The 19,490-nt window shown below is 40.8% G+C and overlaps 2 long non-coding RNA genes across 2 annotated transcripts; both read left to right on the top strand.

Moving 5' to 3' along the window:
- Nucleotides 1-11,935: 11,935 nt before the first annotated feature.
- On the top strand, nt 11,936-13,541 carry LOC148965221 (uncharacterized). The gene is made up of 3 exons (XR_016149998.1): nt 11,936-12,253; nt 12,957-13,008; nt 13,176-13,541. It is a non-coding gene; the product is annotated as an uncharacterized LOC148965221 (long non-coding RNA).
- Nucleotides 13,542-16,499: 2,958 nt separating this feature from the next.
- Nucleotides 16,500-19,111, top strand: LOC148965220 (uncharacterized). The gene is made up of 6 exons (XR_016149995.1): nt 16,500-16,864; nt 17,331-17,385; nt 17,488-17,539; nt 17,650-17,693; nt 17,821-17,881; nt 17,984-19,111. It is a non-coding gene; the product is annotated as an uncharacterized LOC148965220 (long non-coding RNA).
- The last annotated feature ends 379 nt before the right edge of the window (nt 19,112-19,490 follow it).

The following is a 19,490-nucleotide window of genomic DNA, read 5'->3' as shown; positions in this document are numbered from 1 at the left end:
AGTGGCATACATTTTTTTTTTTTTGTCAAGATGTCACGAAACACAATCACATATTCCAATCAGGAATGGCCTTAAAAGAGAAATGTTTCAATAATTAGGCCTATTCTGCAAACAAATAAAGCCCATAAGCCTATAAATACAATGAGAATGGCATTATGTTTAATAGGTGCGTGCGTTGTTAATTTGAGCTACTGTAATTAGCTAAAAAAAACATACAGTATATGTTAAATATATGAGTCCATAATGTTAATCTCATGGGCACAGTATGTTTCTATTGACCTGCTTTTTCCTTTGTTAAAGTTGAGCTTGATTAATACTTTGCAAACTGATTGTTTCAGTCGTTTTTTAAAACTTTTATCTAAAACAGCTGTTTAGTTTATGTTAATTAAAGCCTACATCTTATCTCGCACTTTATGACCGTTGACTGAAACGTCGTGCGGGGAACTTTGAGTTCACTCCGACTCAAACATTTTGACATTGACCAGCTATCGTTGTTAGTCTGCTGAAGCACCTCAGACGAGAAGGTCAGTATCATCGCGATGTGCATCCTTGCAACCTCAGTTGTGGGTACGGCCCTGTCACTATGCACTTTTATTTTGATAATGATCAGACTTCTAATGTCAAATCTACAGTAGCAGTGCTAGAACTGACTATTGTGCGCGCACGCGAGACGCCGGCGCGCAATTACATGGGAATTTTTCCTCAGCAGTGGAAACAGGAATACTCTTATTTATGGTCATAGATAAGACAAGAGTGCATCATCCGAAACGGTAAAGTGTCCATTTTTTATTTGTGTATAGGCTACATTATAAATGACTACAAAATGTCATGCCTTTTAAAAATACAGAAAAGAACCGGATGCGGGTTCATGCCGTCTCTCTGTCTCCTTTCTGGCGCACGTCCCGCAAAATCAACAGCAGCGAATCTACTTGACGCAAAGACATAGATTATCTATCTATAGAAAACTTTAAGTGTCTACTTTGTATTGTTTTATGTTAAATGCTTTATATAAGTTACTTAGGAATAAACAGCATGTTTTCAGATGATAAAGAAAACATGACTCATAGCATGGAAAAAAACGTTATTGTAAATTATTTTGCGGACCCCCTGGCTTTAGCTCGCGGACCACCAGGGGTCCGCGGACCCCACTTTGAGAACCACTGCTTTAAATGGTTTAGACTGAAAGATTTCTGTTGACTGTGATGGCCAAGATTTATGCCTCACAATTCTTATACATTCATCTGTCCATTGATAAATAAATAAAAGGACATTACTATATATGTTTGGTTTAAGATATTTGTAGTGTAACCAACTGGACACTAGAGGGCAATCCAGTTGAATAAAGGTTATAGAGAGAGTTTTATAGGGAAGAATAAGAATAAATGGATGTTCAGTAATTGATTGAGCTGTTTGCGTGTCCAGGGGGCTCATTTATAAAACTGTGCATAGAATCCTCACTAAAAGTGTACGTACGCCCGAAAGCCCAAAATGTTGTAAGCAAAAAAATATTCAGACTTATAAAACCGTGCGTACGCCAGAACCTGTGCAGAATTCACTTTATAAATCCCAGTCAGTGGAAGATTCTGCGCACGTGCGTCTCCTCCCCGAAATAACCATATATGAAAATTACAACGCCTAGTTTTACTAGTTTTACTAGTTTTCTCTCTAACCTTTTTTAATCTAATTGGTGCAACAATATCTAATGTACTAGTAAAAATGGTGCTTAAACTGCTAGTCATTTCCTCTAATTCATCTGTTTGTTTGGGTTCACTTACCAGCTTAGATAGATCAGATAAGCTATTTGAGAATCTATCTATAGTGGTTGGAAGGATTGTTCTGCCTGGTCTATAACGTGGCGCAACATGACATATTTCAGCAGTACGTATTATGCAAGTCACCATGTAATGATCAGTGACATCATTGCTTTGCGGTATAATATCAATATCAGTTGGAATGGTTCCATATGATATAATTAAATCTAGTGTATGATTTAGACGGTGAGTGGGACCACTGACGTTTTGTTTGACCCCAAAGGAGTTTGATAAGTCTGTAAACGCAGCCCCTAAAGCATCATTTGTATTATCTACGTGTATGTTGAAATCTCCAGCAATTATTGCTTTATCGACATTTACCAATAGATCTGAGAGAAAGTCTGCAAACTCTTTTAGGAATTCAGCATATGGCCCTGGAGGTCTATATACAGTAGCCAAGGCTAGAGATAATATGGATTTACTTCTTACATCTAAGAGCGTAACATTTAGCACAAGTACTTCAAATGAATTAAACCTGTGACCTGTTTTCTGAGTAATATTAAAATATCTTTATAGATTGTTGCAACACCGCCGCCACGACCGATCAGGCGAGGCTCATGTTTATAACAGTATCCTGGCGGAGTAGATTCGTTTAGACCGAAATACTCATTTGGTTTAAGCCAGGTTTCAGTAAGGCACAGAACATCGAAGTTATTATCTGTGACCATTTCATTTACAATAACCGCCTTAGGTGTGAGCGATCTAATGTTTAGAAGACCTAGCTTTAGAAATTGTTTTTGTTCACTGATATTTAGATTTTCCGGTTTGATTACAATAAGATTTTTGCTAGATCCTGCACTAGTTTTATTATTTGGCTTCACTAAACGAGGAATAGACACAGTTTCTATATAATGTTCCACACTATGCTTATTAGTTAAGTTTGGACCGCAAAGGCTGTGATTTGGACTTTGACTTACTAGTCATCTGGGGCCTCATGTATAAAACTTTGCGTAGATTTCATCCTTAAAGTGTGCGTACGCACATAAGGCAGAATTTGCGCACACACAAAAGTTTTCAGATTTATAAAACCATTCGTACGCCAGAACCTGCGCAGAATTCACTTTATAAATCCCAGTCAGCGGGAGATTATGCGCACGTGCGTCTCCTCCCCGAAATAACCATATATGGAGATTACAACGCCTAGTTTTACTATGCATATCCTCATCTGCATATCATATGCATGTGATTATTCATCCACGTGATACCAAGTTTAACGGTACAAGACGTTAGGAAAATATGAAATGCGGATGTGCCGTCACATTATTACAAAAATTTTTTTTAGTAGCCTATATCCTTGCCATGTTTTTGAATGAATAAATCAAATAGTGTTAAATACATTTCAGAGAAAGTTTTTCTCAATCTTTTCCACTGGCCAAATAGTATTTTTAATTGATTTATATTTCAATGGATAATGGAAGATATTTTAATGGAAGAGATAGACATGGTTGTGCATTATTTGCACGAAACAGTTTTCTCAGACAATCTCTAGTTAAAACATCAAAACACAGCATGCCAGAAGAAAAGTGTTCAAAAGCAATGCATCCACAACAAATAGGTCTATTTCTATTTATTGAATATATATATATATATATATATATATTGTAACTTCTCAGTCATGATTTCATGTAGTTTAAGAGTTTAACTCCATTAATGAGAATGGCATATTTAATCTAAATGTTTATATCAAAAGTAAAACATAGTTTAAACCATTCTCTTATTTATTTAAACTGTTATTGTGAATATGGACTGTATTTATGATTTGGACTCATATTGAAGATTTATGGTTTTACTCTATCTGCCGTTAGATTATAGGCTATATGCGTCAGTTTCACCAAACGGCCCAACGCGCGTGCAGGCGCGGTCATTTAAGAAGGGATGGATGTTTGCTTCAAGTGATGATAGGTTTGTGAAATTATATTTGTAATATCTTTCTGTAGATGTATAATTTTCTTTAGACTCTCTGTCTAATAGTAAGCAAAAAGACATTTGACTCCAGCTCACCATCGGTGTCGCCAAAACCCATACTCTTCTAAAAGAGTGCGTACGCACGGTCAAGAGCATCCTTACGGTGCGCACTTATTTACGCCAAGTTTATTTTTTATAAATCCCGATGTGCGCGTGTAAAAAGGCGTACGCATATTTCTATGCCCATTTTGTGCGTACGCAACGTTTATACATGAGGCCCCTGGTGCGTAGTGTCTTGGAGATGTTGTCCAACAGCACAGCCGCTCCGATTCGGCTGGGATGGAATCCATCTGCACGGTACATCCTGGGTCTTTCCCAAAACAGATGCCAGTTATTTACAAAGAGCAGCTTCTGTTCATTACACAATGACATTAACCATTCATTTAATGCAAATAGTCTACTGAACCTTTCCTGTCCTTGTCTGTACGTGGGAAGCGGTCCAGACACGATGATCGCTGCTTTAGGCGCTGTGCTGCGTACCGTCTCGATCAGGCTCCTGTAGTCCTTCTTCAGAACCTCAGAACCAGCCTGATGTCGTTCGCTCCCGCGTGCAGTACAACAGCTCCGACGCGCTCATCCCTGTTCAGGATCTCGGGAACCTGTGCAGCGACATCAAGAACACGAGTACCAGGAAAGCAGTGAGTGCGCACCTTACCTTTCCCCGAAGTAGTAGCGCGGACATGACGGACCATGGATGTGCCGATGATCACGGCGTCGTCGCAACTATCTAACTACTACAACTATCACTACTAATTTAGGACTGAAATGCCGGAAATAACCAGGATTCAGTGAAACGGGTATAAAATGAGACGACCAGTAGCCGAGAGGGCACGCGTGGAATGCTAGCGGGCTAAAGGCTAGTAGCCGGGATTCGGAAGGTCGGATATAAGTAGCGATATCAAAGCAATCCAATTGTTTTTTATAAGAAATAGTATCGAGGATAAGTTCACATGATATAAAAATAGAAAATGCTTGTTTATAAATGAGTGGTAAAGAAGAAAATCAAGGATTAGTGAAGAAATTCTCCGGAGCTACAAACACAAACAACCGATCGCACGCCAATAATTGTCCCTTCAGCACACTAAAATACTGTGACAACAATAAAACAATGTAAACATTACACATTACAATGTAAAAAAACACTACTTTAAGTCATCATTAGAGTATAAATAAAAAAAAACCTGTAGATGTGTTATTCCACCTTATTCCATCTTGGGCTGACCTGGATGTCTTAGAGGCTGTCAACAGAGCTCTTTCCCCATTGATGGAGTTTACAGATGCCCTGTCAGGAGAAGAGTATGTGACCATTTCATTCGTGAAGCCTGTCTTACACATTCCCAATTCACGAGTGCTGGCTGAGGAGGAAGATGACGTGGAGCTGACTAAACAATCAAAACCAGCATCCTTTCATTAAGGAGAAGTACTCAGACCCCATCACAGAAGAGCTACTGGACACCGCCAGTTTTGTTGATCCCAGATTTAAAACAACATACATTTCTGTGCACCATGTCGCCACCATTCAGGAGAAAGTGAAAACAGAGATGGTGTCAGCAGCTGCAGTCCTCAGGGAAGTACCACTGAGAGTACACAACAGCCCTCTACGTCTTCATCAGAAGCAAAGAAGCCAAAGAGGTCATTAGGAAGTTTTTAATTAGGAATTATTTTCTTTTATTAGGAAGTGAGGCAACTCCTTCAACTGCACCCACTTTGTCACTTGAGCAAACACTAGAAGCAGAGCTGAGCAGCGACTTAGTGTCCCCCTTGCTGGATAGTGAGGAAAATCCACTGGAATGGTGGGGAAAGCATCATGTACACTTCTCAAATGTAAGTAAGGTGGCAAAAAAATATCTCTCCATACCAGCCACTAGCTCCCTATCAGAACGTGTTTTCAGTTCAGGAGGAAACATTGTTACATGCCTAAGATCCTGCCTGAAACCTGAAAAGGTAAACATGCTAGTGTTTCTAAGTAAGAACCTGGAGTAAATGGATAGAGAGTGACAGGACAAGATCCCTTGAGAAGGTGATCACACAGTGAGCATGAGTAAGATTCACTTCTTTAATGCAATGAGAAGATACACAGCCAGCTGATTCATCAGAGGTGCCTTGTCCAAGCCCTGCTCTTGCTCTTATTTTTGCACATGGCATTATTTAACTTTTGTTTACAAGAGATACAAGTTCTATTTGACTTAAGGCAATATTTACAATCATTTATTTTGTTTACAAGAGATGCAAGTTCTATTTGACTTAAGGCAATATTTACAATAATTTATTTTGTTTACAAGAGATACAAGTTATATTTGACTTTTAAGGCAACATTCACAATTTTATTTTGTTTACAAAAATAACTTTTTAAAAGTTCTTTATTTTCAACATTTTTAGCAATTTTCTTTTACATTAAAACCTTAAAGACTTTAAGACATTTTAATTTCAAGCATTGTATGCTTTGTTTCAATTGTTTGATTTGTTTCAATTGTTTGTTTGATTCAGTTGTTTGAAATATTTAATAAATAAGCATTAATAGCTATCTGTGTGGTTTCTTATTTTAGAATCAAAACGATAGGATTATGCACTCTTTCATTAGAAAAAATAACCGTGAACATATTTACAATATGAGTCTTGCCAGTTGCCAGTGACATAAGAACGATTTTTAATTTAAAAAAAAAATAATCGTTCAATAATCGTAATCGAAGTAACTTTATTTACTTAAGATTAATCGCGATTATGATTTTAGCCCAAATCGTTACAGCCCTAGTGCGGAGTTCCGTAAAATCTTAAATAAACACTGGCATATTATTTCAAGTGATCCTAAATTATCAGGTGTTTTTAAAAACGGTCCGAAATTAGTCTTTAAACGTCAAAACAATCTTCGTGACTTGCTGGTAAAATCTGAATATCCTTCACGTACAAAACCAGGTATTCCAACTCTTCCTCCAGGTAATTATAGGTGTGGTAATTGCGCCCAGTGTGGTTTTACTCACAAACGTAAATCTTTTAGTCATCCACGTACTGGTCGTTATATTCCGATACGGGGTACTTGTAACGGTCACCAGGTGGAGTGCCCTTGAGAGTCACCAGAGGGCACTCCACACCAGATGTTCATGTTTCACTCAACTACATTTCCCAGAACTCACTGCCCGGACTCATCACTGATCACATTCACCTGTACCTCATTCACTGATTGCATTCACCTGTGTCTCATCCTGTTAGTGTGTCTATATATACCTTGTGTTCACATTCAGTGTTTGCGAAGTCTTGTTGTACTGTGTGTCTGCATTTCTGAGCGTTTTCCGTGTTTGTTTTCTGGTTTTTGACTTTGGATTGTTTTTGGATTCTGATTATTGCTGCCTGCCCTGACCTCTGCCTGGTTCTTGGATTCCCAGTGTGTATTCTCCATTGTCCTGTCTGCTGATTCTCGACCCTGCCTGTACGACTATTCTTAAATTAAAGCTGCATTTGGATCTTCATCTCCAAGTCTCGGAGCAGTTCATAACAGAAGACTTCGCCACACCGAGATCCAGCAGCCATGCCAACAAGAAGCCCAGACGTCCAGATCTTGCGTCTCCGTCAGGAGAATCGGTCCGTCGAGGACTATGTTTCTGAGTTCATTGAACTGGCCCATTTCGCCTCAATGAGCACAGAGTGTTTAATGATCTTTTTCCGAGGAGGACTCTCTGAACCACTCAGTTCACTCATGCCCTTACACAATCGTCACGGGACATTAGAGGACTATATTAACCAGGCCCTTTTGCTAAGCGGTTCCTTGTTTACTGTGGGTGTTGTAGAGAAGGAGCTCCATGAACCCGTGGTATCTACTCAACCAGAGCTTCACGTTATGCCAGAGCTTCATGCCGAGCCCGCGCTCACCGTCAGCCCTGCCGAGCCCGCGCTCACCGTCAGCCCTGCCGAGCCCGCGCTCACCGTCAGCCCTGCCGAGCCTGCGCTCACCTTCCAGCCAGAGTCTCGTCCCGCCGAGACAGCCCAGCCAGAGTCTCGTTCCGCCGAGACAGCCCAGCCAAAGTCTCGTCCCGCCAAGACAGCCCAGCCAGAGTCTCGTCCCGCCGAGACAGCCCAGCCAGAGTCTCGTCCCGCCGAGACAGCCCAGCCAGAGTCTCGTCCCGCCGAGACAGCCCAGCCAGAGTCTCGTCCCGCCGAGACAGCCCAGCCAAAGTCTCGTCCCGCCGAGACAGCCCAGCCAGAGTCTCGTCCCGCCGAGAAAGCCCAGCCAGAGTTCCATGTCAGCCCTGCCGAGTCTGAGCCTGTTCACGTCACTTCTGCCGAGACAGAGACGCTTCACGTCACTTCTGCCGAGCCAGTGTCTATGGACAAGTTGGCCGTTTCAGAGACTGTTCACGTTCCTTCTGCCGAGCCAGTGTCTATGCACAAGATGGCCGCCTCCGAGCCAGTGTCTACGGACAATATGGCCGACTCAGAGACTCTTCAATGTACTTCTGCAAATTCAGAGATTGTTCACGTCACTTCTGCCGAGCCAGAGACGCTCCACGTCACTTCTGGCGAGCCAGAGACGCTCCACGTCACTTCTGCCGAGCCGGAGACACTCCACGTCACTTCTGCCGAGCCAGAGACGCTTCACGTCACTTCTGCCAAGCCAGTGTCTAAAGACAAGATGGCCGCCTCCAAGCCAGTGTCTCCGGACAAGGTGGCCGCCTCCAAGCCAGTGTCTCCGGACAAGATGGCTGCCTCCAAGCCAGTGTCTCCGGACAAGATGGCTGCCTCCAAGCCAGTGTCTCCGGACAAGATGGCTGCCTCCAAGCCAGTGTCTCCGGACAAGATGGCTGCCTCCAAGCCAGTGTCTCCGGACAAGATGGCTGCCTCCAAGCCAGTGTCTCCGGACAAGATGGCTGCCTCCAAGACAGTGTCTCCGGACAAGATGGCCGACCCAGTGTCTCCGGACAAGATGGCCGACCCAGTGTCTCCGGACAAGATGGCCGACCCAGTGTCTCCGGACAAGATGGCCGACCCAGTGTCTACGGACAAGATGGCCGACCCAGTGTCTCCGGACAAGATGGCCGATCCAGTGTCTCCGGACAAGATGGCCGATCCAGTGTCTCCGGACAAGATGGCCGATCCAGTGTCTCCGGACAAGATGGCCGATCCAGTGTCTCCGGACAAGATGGCCGATCCAGTGTCTCCGGACAAGATGGCCGATCCAGTGTCTCCGGACAAGATGGCCGATCCAGTGTCTCCGGACAAGATGGCCGATCCAGTGTCTCCGGACAAGATGGCCGATCCAGTGTCTCCGGACAAGATGGCCGATCCAGTGTCTCCGGACAAGATGGCCGATCCAGTGTCTCCGGAAAAGATGGCCGATCCAGTGTCTGCCCCCGATCCAGTGTTTGTTTCTGTGTCTGTGTCTATCCTTGTGACCATTTCTGATGTAGTGTATGTTCCTGAGCCGGTGTCTGGTCCTGAGAGGGCATCACCGCCGTGGCCGCCCGAGGGGTCTTCGCCGCCGTGGCCGCCCGAGGGGTCTTCGCCGCCGTGGCCGCCCGAGGGGTCTTCGCCGCCGTGGCCGCCCGAGGGGTCTTCGCCACCGTGGCCGCCCGAGGGGCCTTCGCCGCCGTGGCCGCCCGAGGGGTCTTCGCCGCCGTGGCCGCCCGAGGGGTCTCCACCGCTTTGGCCGCCCTCAAAGCCTGCTCCGCCCTGGCCGCCCGCACAGCCTGCTCCGCCCTGGCCGCCTGCACAGCCTGCTTCGCCCTGGCCGCCTGCACATCTTGCTCCGCCCTGGCCGCCTGCACGGCCTGCTCCGCCCTGGCCGCCTGCACAGCCTGCTCCACCCTGGTCTTCCGTCCTAGTCTCCAGGCCCTATTCTGCTCCACAGGCCTGGCCCTCCATCCCTCCCCCGGATCCGCCTCCGCTCCACCTCCCTCCTGAACTGTTTTTGGAGCGTCTGGAAGCCGCTCTTTGGGGGGGGGCTATGTAACGGTCACCAGGTGGAGTGCCCTTGAGAGTCACCAGAGGGCACTCCACACCAGATGTTCATGTTTCACTCAACTACATTTCCCAGAACTCACTGCCCGGACTCATCACTGATCACATTCACCTGTACCTCATTCACTGATTGCATTCACCTGTGTCTCATCCTGTTAGTGTGTCTATACCTTGTGTTCACATTCAGTGTTTGCGAAGTCTTGTTGTACTGTGTGTCTGCATCTCTGAGCGTTTTCCGTGTTTGTTTTCTGGTTTTTGACTTTGGATTGTTTTTGGATTCTGATTATTGCTGCCTGCCCTGACCTCTGCCTGGTTCTTGGATTCCCACTGTGTATTCTCCATTGTCCTGTCTGCTGATTCTCGACCCTGCCTGTACGACTATTCTTAAATTAAAGCTGCATTTGGATCTTCATCTCCAAGTCTCGGAGCAGTTCATAACAGTACTATTACCTGTTCTTCCACTCACGTGATTTATTTAATTCGCGGTCCCTGTGGTCTTGCATATGTGGGTAAAACATTCAGACAGTTACGCTTTCGTATTAGTGAACATCGTAGTAACATTAGAAATGGAGATATGCGTAGCCCCATTGCGGGTTCATTAAAGACAAGCAGGCCATAATATCAGCGCTTTGCAGTATATTGGTATAGAAAAAGTAACGAAACCCTCAAGAGGAGGAAATTATGAGAATAAACTATTACAGAGGGAATATTTTTGGATTTACACCTTAAGTACTTTGTCACCTTTAGGGTTGAATGAGGATTTTGATATTAAGCCTTTTTTATAGCATTTATTTTTCTTTTTTTTTTGTAAAAATGAATTGTAATTCTCACATGACTTGTATTTGTCACGTTACTTGCATTTGCCATGTGACCCTTTGTGTGTGCCTAATTAAGGTAATTATCTGTGATCTACTTGTGATATTGTGTGTGCCTAATTAAAGGCAATTATCTGTATCTATTTAAAGTTGACTTCATACTGCATGTAGATTGTCCCTGATGAAGACCTGAGGGTCGAAACGTTGCTTTTTAAATTTTTTTTGGAGCAGTTCCTTTTCAGTGTGTGGACTTCACACGTCTTCATTTTTGTTTACTTCATTTAGTTGTCCTGCACCTGAGCCCAATTTGGGTGTTTGGGATGTACACACCAATTTTGTATATTTTTTGACACCACATGCAGTTCAGCCATGTCTTCCCCTTGACAGACTCGAGTACACTCCCACTTCCCTTGGATTGGGACTACCATATGTATCAGGGACTGCCATATGTTCAGATCACTCTGGGCTAGTACATGTGTGTATTCCGGGCCTTCATCAGGCGGACTGGCTTCCGCAGCGTTCCCTTCCCTTTTTTTTTTTACGGGTAAGGGCATGTTTTCCCAGTGTTGCAATCCAAATGCAATACAGACTAAACATTTAAAAACAGAAAACAGTTGAAACAGTTGACTTGCAATGAGGATAAAGATACACAAATATGTTTTCAGTGATGAGTTACTGGCTGCCACAAACATGAAACCATCCAAATTCACATATATGAGAACCAAACACCCAATCACTATAAAGAAAATGCAAACCATTTAATGGCTCTTCCTTTTTTAAAATTACCATTTTTTTTTACTTTTGATCGCAAGAGTCCAGTATGAGATGTTATTAGAGTGATCTCTTCTGAAAAACTAACAGGGTTGTCTTCTTATTAGGAAGAAACATCTAAAAGCAGATGATGCTTTCTAGGAGAAAAAACCGAGGCATTAAAGCCATCTTATTTGTGATTTTTCTTTCCTATTAGAGAGATGTTGGTGCAGTTAAAGAGCCACAGATAGTTTAATTTAGGCTAGTAATGAGGTTGCTAATTCAGATGCCAAGGGAGCCGATAGATTGGCTCTTGTGGCATTTGTGGAATTGACTTTGCTAATTGGTGGTAGAAAATATTTGGTTTATGTAGTTTAAAGGTCAACCGCTGTCAAAAAATGAATTTTGAAGTGAAACGTTAAATGAGTTCTGGTTTCTAAAATGGAAATTGATGAGCTGTTTCGTGTGTATACCACCTTAAATGCAAATGAGCTGCATATCCCCGCCCTGCCTTTGGATGAGGTCGTAACTTGATACCTATGGCAGTCGGTACTGAGAGAGTGAGAGAAACCGCTATTTTGTCTGTCATTCAGCGTACGTTTGAATCGGAATATATAAATAGTACGAATGGACCAGTACGCAGGGGCGGTTCTAGAGGCGGGGCCACAGGGGCCTGGGCCCCTGCTGAAATCTGATTGGCCCCTGATTGGCCCCCCTTCCATCAATCGTCGACGAGAAGAGCAACCGGAGAATTTTTCCACAACGATCACAGATGCAATTCCACCCCCAAACAATTGGCGGCACTGCGGTAGTAATGTGGCAATGTAATTTGGGAGAAGAAGCAGTGCTTGAAACTAATGCGCAAAATCGGAACTTTTGACTACCAGAACATCGTCGGTGATGTTGCCTGTACACAGGAGACATAATCCATCAAACAGTAATCCAACTTAGAGACAACTTTTGGTGAGTCACAAATCCTTGTGTTGGTTGTCATTAAAATATGAAAGTATATTTTAGCTGCTGCTCTTACTTATTTTAGGTTTGTTAACTTAATTGTGGAAGACTTGTTAAAGTTGTTAGCAATGTTAACATGTTAAGATAGCGCTAGCAAAGGTTATAGAGTTTTTAGAGAGTTTATGCATTCACTAACAGCCTTGTATGTAATTATACCTTTGTGATAATGTTAACTATCTTGTTTGGCAGATATAGTGAGCATGAAAAAAGGGACAGACACAGGGAGCTATTCAGAGTTTTTTTTTTTTTTTTTTTTTTTTTTTACAAGATTAACCCATGATACTCATAGATATATATGATGATACTACTAAAAGTGATGGTTTAAGCAAGGGGACGTCAGAGGACAGAATCAACCAGCAGGCAGCTGAAGACCAGGGTAGCCCAAACCCCTCTTCACCAGATCAGATAAAAAAATGATGTAGGCAAAGCCAGATGATAGAAACACAATGTTATGCATTAAATGGTATTCAATGAAACTGCAACGAGAAGAAGTGTACTGCTTGCTGAGGGTCTGAACATAATGATGCCAAAATGGATGTTTCTGCTAGCAGCTAGAACCAGAAATGTTAGCAATAATATAACTGCTCATATTAACATAATTTTCAGAAGACTCAGTGGTTATGTTTAATTGTTTTTCATTTGCTTCTTGTAGACATTCCCTGGTGCCTAGCAGAAAAGTTGTGCTGCTCCACCTGGACCTGATGGTATGCCTATATTTTCATCCTGTTGAAGTTGTCAATGGACATTTAACAAATTATGCATTAATTAACAATAATTTACTGTTTATAAGCGACAACATGATTATGAAACTTAAAATGTCGAATTCAGAAAGAAGTTATAAAAAAAATCTATTTTTTTTGCTTCTCTCCAGACATTTCCCAGTCCAGAGCAGATGGTCCAGTGCAACCTGTCCTCAAGGTTTACCCCAAGACACAGCACGGGAACAGGAAGAGAGCATTCATTGAGACCAAAAGACATTGGCAAATTCATTGGCAAAAGACTTTACGTGGCTGCAGTATTCTGTGTTTGGAGCAGTCTTATATCCATAAATAAATAAAAAAAATCATTAAGAACTTTACTGGCACATTTTTTTGAAAAATTAATAACTGCCGAACTGTATTTGCACCGTACTGAATAAATTATTTTGTGTGCATGGATGTACCCTGTACTTGGCCCCTGATTGTAACATCTGGCCCCTTAATGGCCCCTGTTACAGAAAAATCCTAGAACCGCCACTGCCAGTACGTCTCGGTATGGTTATTCGATACATTTATGTACTAATAGAGTTGCAATCGCATCCCATTTGCAATTATGGATGTGGAACACACACACACAGACACACACAAACACACTAACGCTGCGCAATTTTTTGAAACTACATACACATACTGTGATAAGGTTCGCTAAGTAGGCTACAAACGAAATTACATCTATGCAAGGGACCTGTTGCGTCATTTTTACTTGGTGCTTCTGTGGAAAATGTGAGGAGATGGCTAACTTACAGAACAAGAACATATATGCAGTTTTTAATACAATATCTTTAAAAATATATATATATTTATAAACATGTAGTTACACACTATACAAACAAGGTTTTTATTTATTATTTTATGTACACAGATATCTGAAAAGACTATTATTAGCTTAAAGATCATAAAATACACGTACTGTTACTGAAGGTGACAGTGGATCGCAAACAGTAGATGACGATCCATACTTGAGGATTAACTTTTAAGCCACAACAACAGGATTAACCCACGACAGAACATTTATGTTTCCAAGAGACATTACCGGCTGTCGTTGAAACAATGGAGGTAGTTGTACAGATCACCGAGGGCGGGGTCTATGCAACGACCACACTGTCAATCAAATCCCTTGCTCAATTCAACGTCACAAAGCGCTGAATCTTAGAACAGCTCGTTCTGAGACAGTGCATATGATTTGTTGAGATTGTAAAAAAACCACTGGGTATATACCACTGGGTATGCATTTAACCACATAATATTTTTTTCCCTATATATGGCGCTAATTTAGATGTGAAGTAAATTTTTTATCCCTTTTATCATCTGCTAGGTGAAATTTCAACATCCCTTTACTTAAAAAAGTAGTAGAACACCTCAATATCATTCATGTTGGTAGCATAAACGGTGCAAGACGAGCTGTGCTCTACAATAGTTCGAGTTAGAAGTTTGTTCAGATCTCTAAACTTAATTTGAGCAATGGTAACTGTGATGCTTGCCTTAACAAGCTCTACTAATAAGAACCATTGCTCATATTTCTTCCTTTTCTTCAGACTTGAATAGAGCACTAACGTTAGGTCTAGAACACAACATGCCAGTAAATCACTTTTAATTAGGATAAATGCCAGACTATATTGCACCAACTGGTTTTGCTTTTGTAATAACTGGCAGCTCATTACTTAGCGGGCTTGTGAGGACAGACTTTCACTCCTGGTAATTAACAGCAGTGACTGACCTATCTTAGTCATCTAAACCTTAAAGGGGACATATCATGCAAAATGCACTTTTCTAGCCCTTAAATGGATTTTGTTGTATATTTGGAGAGTTTATTAGTACAGAAAAGATGAAATTATTCTCTTCAGGTGCTTCGTTTATATCTGTTCTGATCATATTTTTCAACCTGTTCAGATTTTTTTGTTCTCTATGACGTTTTTTGAACTATCATGTCACCGTATTTGCAGCGGAACTGCCAAATAAGGACATTGACTACCGGTCCAACACTTCGAGCAATTCGCCATTATTATTTCTCGCTCCGATTTTGTAGTCCGAGCTCAATGATGCAGAAGTTACGAGAGGGCAAGTCAAAATGTTCGGTCGTTAGTGACCTGAAGCACTTCAAGGATTCTCACTTCAACAACCTCTGGCAGTATAAAGAAGGGTTTGCCGATTGACTTCGTCTGAATGAGAGGTAAATTCCTTCTATCTTTGGAGACGACGAACAGAGCATTTCGATAAGCTGTAAATATCGTTAATAAAAATAAAGTACTTTACTTTCTTAAAACACATGGTGGTCATGGTTTAGCAGTACCTTTGTCTTTCTTTGTTTTTGTTTTGGATTAATGTTACACGTCTGCAGTATTATTGTTCTTGAGTTTCATCAATGGTCATTTAGCTGCTTTGTTTTCTGATGCTTTTCTAAACGTATCATATTATCAATACAGATTTTTTGTGGTAAGATTAGACCGTAGTCATTTATCTTGTCTGTGCTTGTTTTAACAAGAGAAATAGTCGACTTTCACTAATAACACAAAACAGTTAACTTAACTAACATGCAGAGGTTGTTCTGCATGTTCGTCATTGTCACTGCATGAAAAGTGGGATTTTCGTCAGTAAGCGGCACTGTAGATTGTCGTGGAAGTTCAGGTTTACGACTGCACACGGCAATTTACAGGTAACACTCAAAACTGCTGTGAATTGCCGGAAATTGACGTGGGCCTTGCTTGGCAGTTGTCCCCCCATTGTCCCCCCTTCTCCTAAATCTAGAGGAGGCTTTGACATGTAAATGAAAATGCTGTGAGCTATACACATGCAAATAAGGGTAGGGGAGTTTCACCCCAGGTAACATTTTTCTGAAAGGTATAACTTCATTCTAAGACAAGATCAGGCTCAGTATAACCTAATTGCTGTTTTTTTTGTTTTTTGTTTTTTTAACATTGCACATAATGCACAACAATTACAACAATAACATGACATCCAAAAAGATAACAATCAACAAATAATAATTTCACAATAAATAAGAAACAAATAAAAATAGGACAGTATTGAACAAATGAAATAAAAACAGGAAAGGGACTATCTCTATTGTGTATAATATTATGATTTAAGAGAAAGTTAGAAACCAGTAATTTGTACTATTTAAAGAAAGAAAATTAGCTTCAATTAGCTTCAATATTCTTTAGCAAATACAATTGTATCACTACATTTTTATCGATACATTTGAGAGACAGAATATACTGAAAACTAAAAATTAGACCAAAAAAAAAAAAAAAACTTCAAACAAGGTTTAGAATTATTCATTTTACTCTTATAAATATGAAATTTTCCTAATAAAATTATAAGATTCATCATAACATTTACGGAAGCAGTTTTCAAAATATATGATAACATCTTTGATGTTAATTCACAGTTATAAACAGATGTTTTTTGTTTTTGTTTTTTACAATTTTTTTGACTGGTTTATTTAATTTAAGTAACCTAATAAAGTTATTTATTTATGCATATATGTATTTTTACATTTCATGGTAGCCTATTTAGGTATATCCACCTTATTCCTAATTTAAAATGAACTAACAGCAGCAGAAAAGTCAAAGGACAGCCGACGACAGCCTTTCAACCTGAGTCAAAAACCAGTGAACGTAACTCTGATTGGCTGAGGCAGCATATCGTCATAATCCAACCTGTAACGTCAGCCACTCTGATTGGCTGAGGCAACGTGCCAGGCATGTGGCGTGTTTTTTTAAGCAGAAAGTAACTACACAGATATTCAGCCTGCTTCGCCGTCATGATCGCTGGGGAACCCATCTTTTCCTCTAAATTGAAGGTAAGTTCGTCCAGCTTAGTGAATTCTATGTCCATGTCTACTTATAGTTTTTGGTAGTTTAGCGTTTTTGTCTTAAACTTCACAAATCGGCTGTGATTACTGCCGCGAATGTCCAAGGGTGTTAACCTAACGGAACAGTTTTTTGTTTTGCGTTAGCTTGCTGCTCTTAATTCTTTTTTTTGTTTCATTTCAATTTGAACAAATTTGGGACACTAAACTGTACGTTGGGTTGCACGTTGTTATCTGGCTGCAAGTTAGCTACCATTCTTTGATAGTAATCAAACTAACTCATTTACTCTGAATATCGTCAGAAATTATGAAAAAATAATTTCAAGTGCCAGGGTCCTAAAACAAAGCGCGTAATGTGCTTGTATGCTCTAGTGTAGGCTATCCTTGTTTGTAAAATTGCATCACTTTGTGTGATGAATGAAATCTTCAGATGTTTGTGATTTGTTTTGTCTCTCAGGGGCTGTTAGGAGTGAGGTGTCCTTCGCTGATGGGAGAAAAAACACCTAAATAAGGTAACGTTACGTGTTGTGATCTCATCCTCTTTTCTTTTGAACAGACCCCAGTCAAATAAAAAGTAAAACTAAACTAATTTGGATTAACGTCTGTGTTTATAGATGACTTTGAGCGTGAGACCGTGGTGAAAACGCCAAAGAGAACTGGAACATGGCATGTTATATTCAGTTATAAATGTTTGACCAAGTTTTTAAATATCTTATAAATCTGTTCAGTTTCATCATTTGATAATAACTTTTAAAACACATTTTTTTGTGGTATAGATGCAGTGACTGAGACTGGGAGATGCAGTGACTGAAACCTGGTGGTAAGTGTTGATCTATTGGCAGTGGAGAAGACACTTTTAATAGACACCTTCTCTCTTGTGAGCTAGCAAACTTTGTTATTCTAATTAGAGCATTGTAAACATCACCAAATGTGTTCGTTTATTTCAGTGTTCCAGAAAAAGGTCCTGAAACTACTGGTCGACATCCGCCATCGCCTGAAGGAAACCAGGTAGTGGATGCAGAAGAAACATATTTTTGCTTACAAATGTGGGGACTTGGGGCAGATTGCCTTTGCATACATCTAAATCATTTGTCTTTTTCAACTTTGCAGAAGGGGTCATGAAATTCGGTTCCACAGCCACTGAGGTGTATGTACATCAAGGTGAACCTCAAGCACGCGTCGCAAAGACTTAAATTCACTTCGCCCTGATGAGCCAAGCCTACAGGACTTGAATTAAGAGTTTTAAAGGGATAGTTCACTTTGAAATTATTTTTTGAAATGTTTTGGCTTACGTCAAGGGCATCAGTCAGTCATATAATGGAAGTCTATGGGGATCTCTTAAAAGAGCATGCACAGAGAAGTACAAATTAAACATGATTTAATGAATCATAACTGTAAGTACACCTTGATGGCTTAAGATACGAGACGAGCGGTTTGTGTGAGAAAATGAACAGTGTGTGTGTGTGTATATATATATATGATCTGCGCATGCGGTGGAAACCGCCAGAAGCGATCTTGCACTGGTACGTCACTCATTGTTTACACAGATTTCGGAAGTTTTACTGTGAAGATCTAAACATATTAAGATGTATTGCATTTTGTGTATATATATATATATATATATACACACACACACACACACACACACACACACGCACACATTTATACAATATAAATACTGTTTGTTTTCTTTCCCAAAACGCTCATTTCGTGTCTTAGTCAATCATTGTGTACTTAATTTATGAGTCATTAAATCATGTTTAATTTGGTCTTCTTTGTGCATGCTCTTTGAGGTGGTGACCATAGACCTGCATTATATGACTGACAGACAACAACAGTTTGACCTAAAAATATCAAAATTGAAAATACTGTGGAAACAAAACCACCTGCATCTTGGATGCCCTTGAGATAAGATAAAACATATCAAAAATTTATTTCAAAGTGAACCATACCTTTAAATTACATCCTTATTATTCGTTCATAATTCTGGCTCCACTGTACATTGTGTTTGATATATCTGGTGCCCAATTCTGATGCCATTCAGGGCAATTTATTTTTGAATAGAGATGCAATATATTATTGATTTATTTGTATAACTGTAGTGCTGTATGTATGTATGTTGTCCCATGTTTCCAGAGGGTGGAGGACATGTTTTCTGTGCTTTGAAAGATGTTCTCCTATGCGGTGTACATAGTTTTGTGTTTGTTCTAATAAAGCTATTTCTTTGAATAAACAGTATGTGGCAAATGTTCCTTTCCTCAATAAATTCATGTCCTTGATGGTAATAATAATTTAGTCCATAGGATAACAATGACATGAATAAACAACATAATAGCATATCATATGAATATATATATATATGATTATTATTATTATAATTTTATGTCGGCTGACCAATAGTAACAGATCTGCCAACCAATCACGAGTGATTTTCTTGTTTAAATGTAGTGAATTTCAACCAATACTGAGTGAGGAAATTCAAGCCATTCTCTGGCAAGGCGCGCGCAGTGCTGCTATTCATATGCTAATTAGGGCCATTCGCACCTCCGCGAGCGCTGCATGCATACGTCATGGTTCGTTTCCGTCAATATGTGGCACAGTGGAACGCGACGTTCAC

This window comes from Pimephales promelas, chromosome 24, assembly GCF_988280905.1.
Source record: "Pimephales promelas chromosome 24, fPimPro1.hap1.1, whole genome shotgun sequence".
In the NCBI taxonomy this organism is placed as follows: Eukaryota; Metazoa; Chordata; class Actinopteri; order Cypriniformes; family Leuciscidae; genus Pimephales; species Pimephales promelas.
This window is presented reverse-complemented; position numbering and strand designations above follow the sequence as displayed.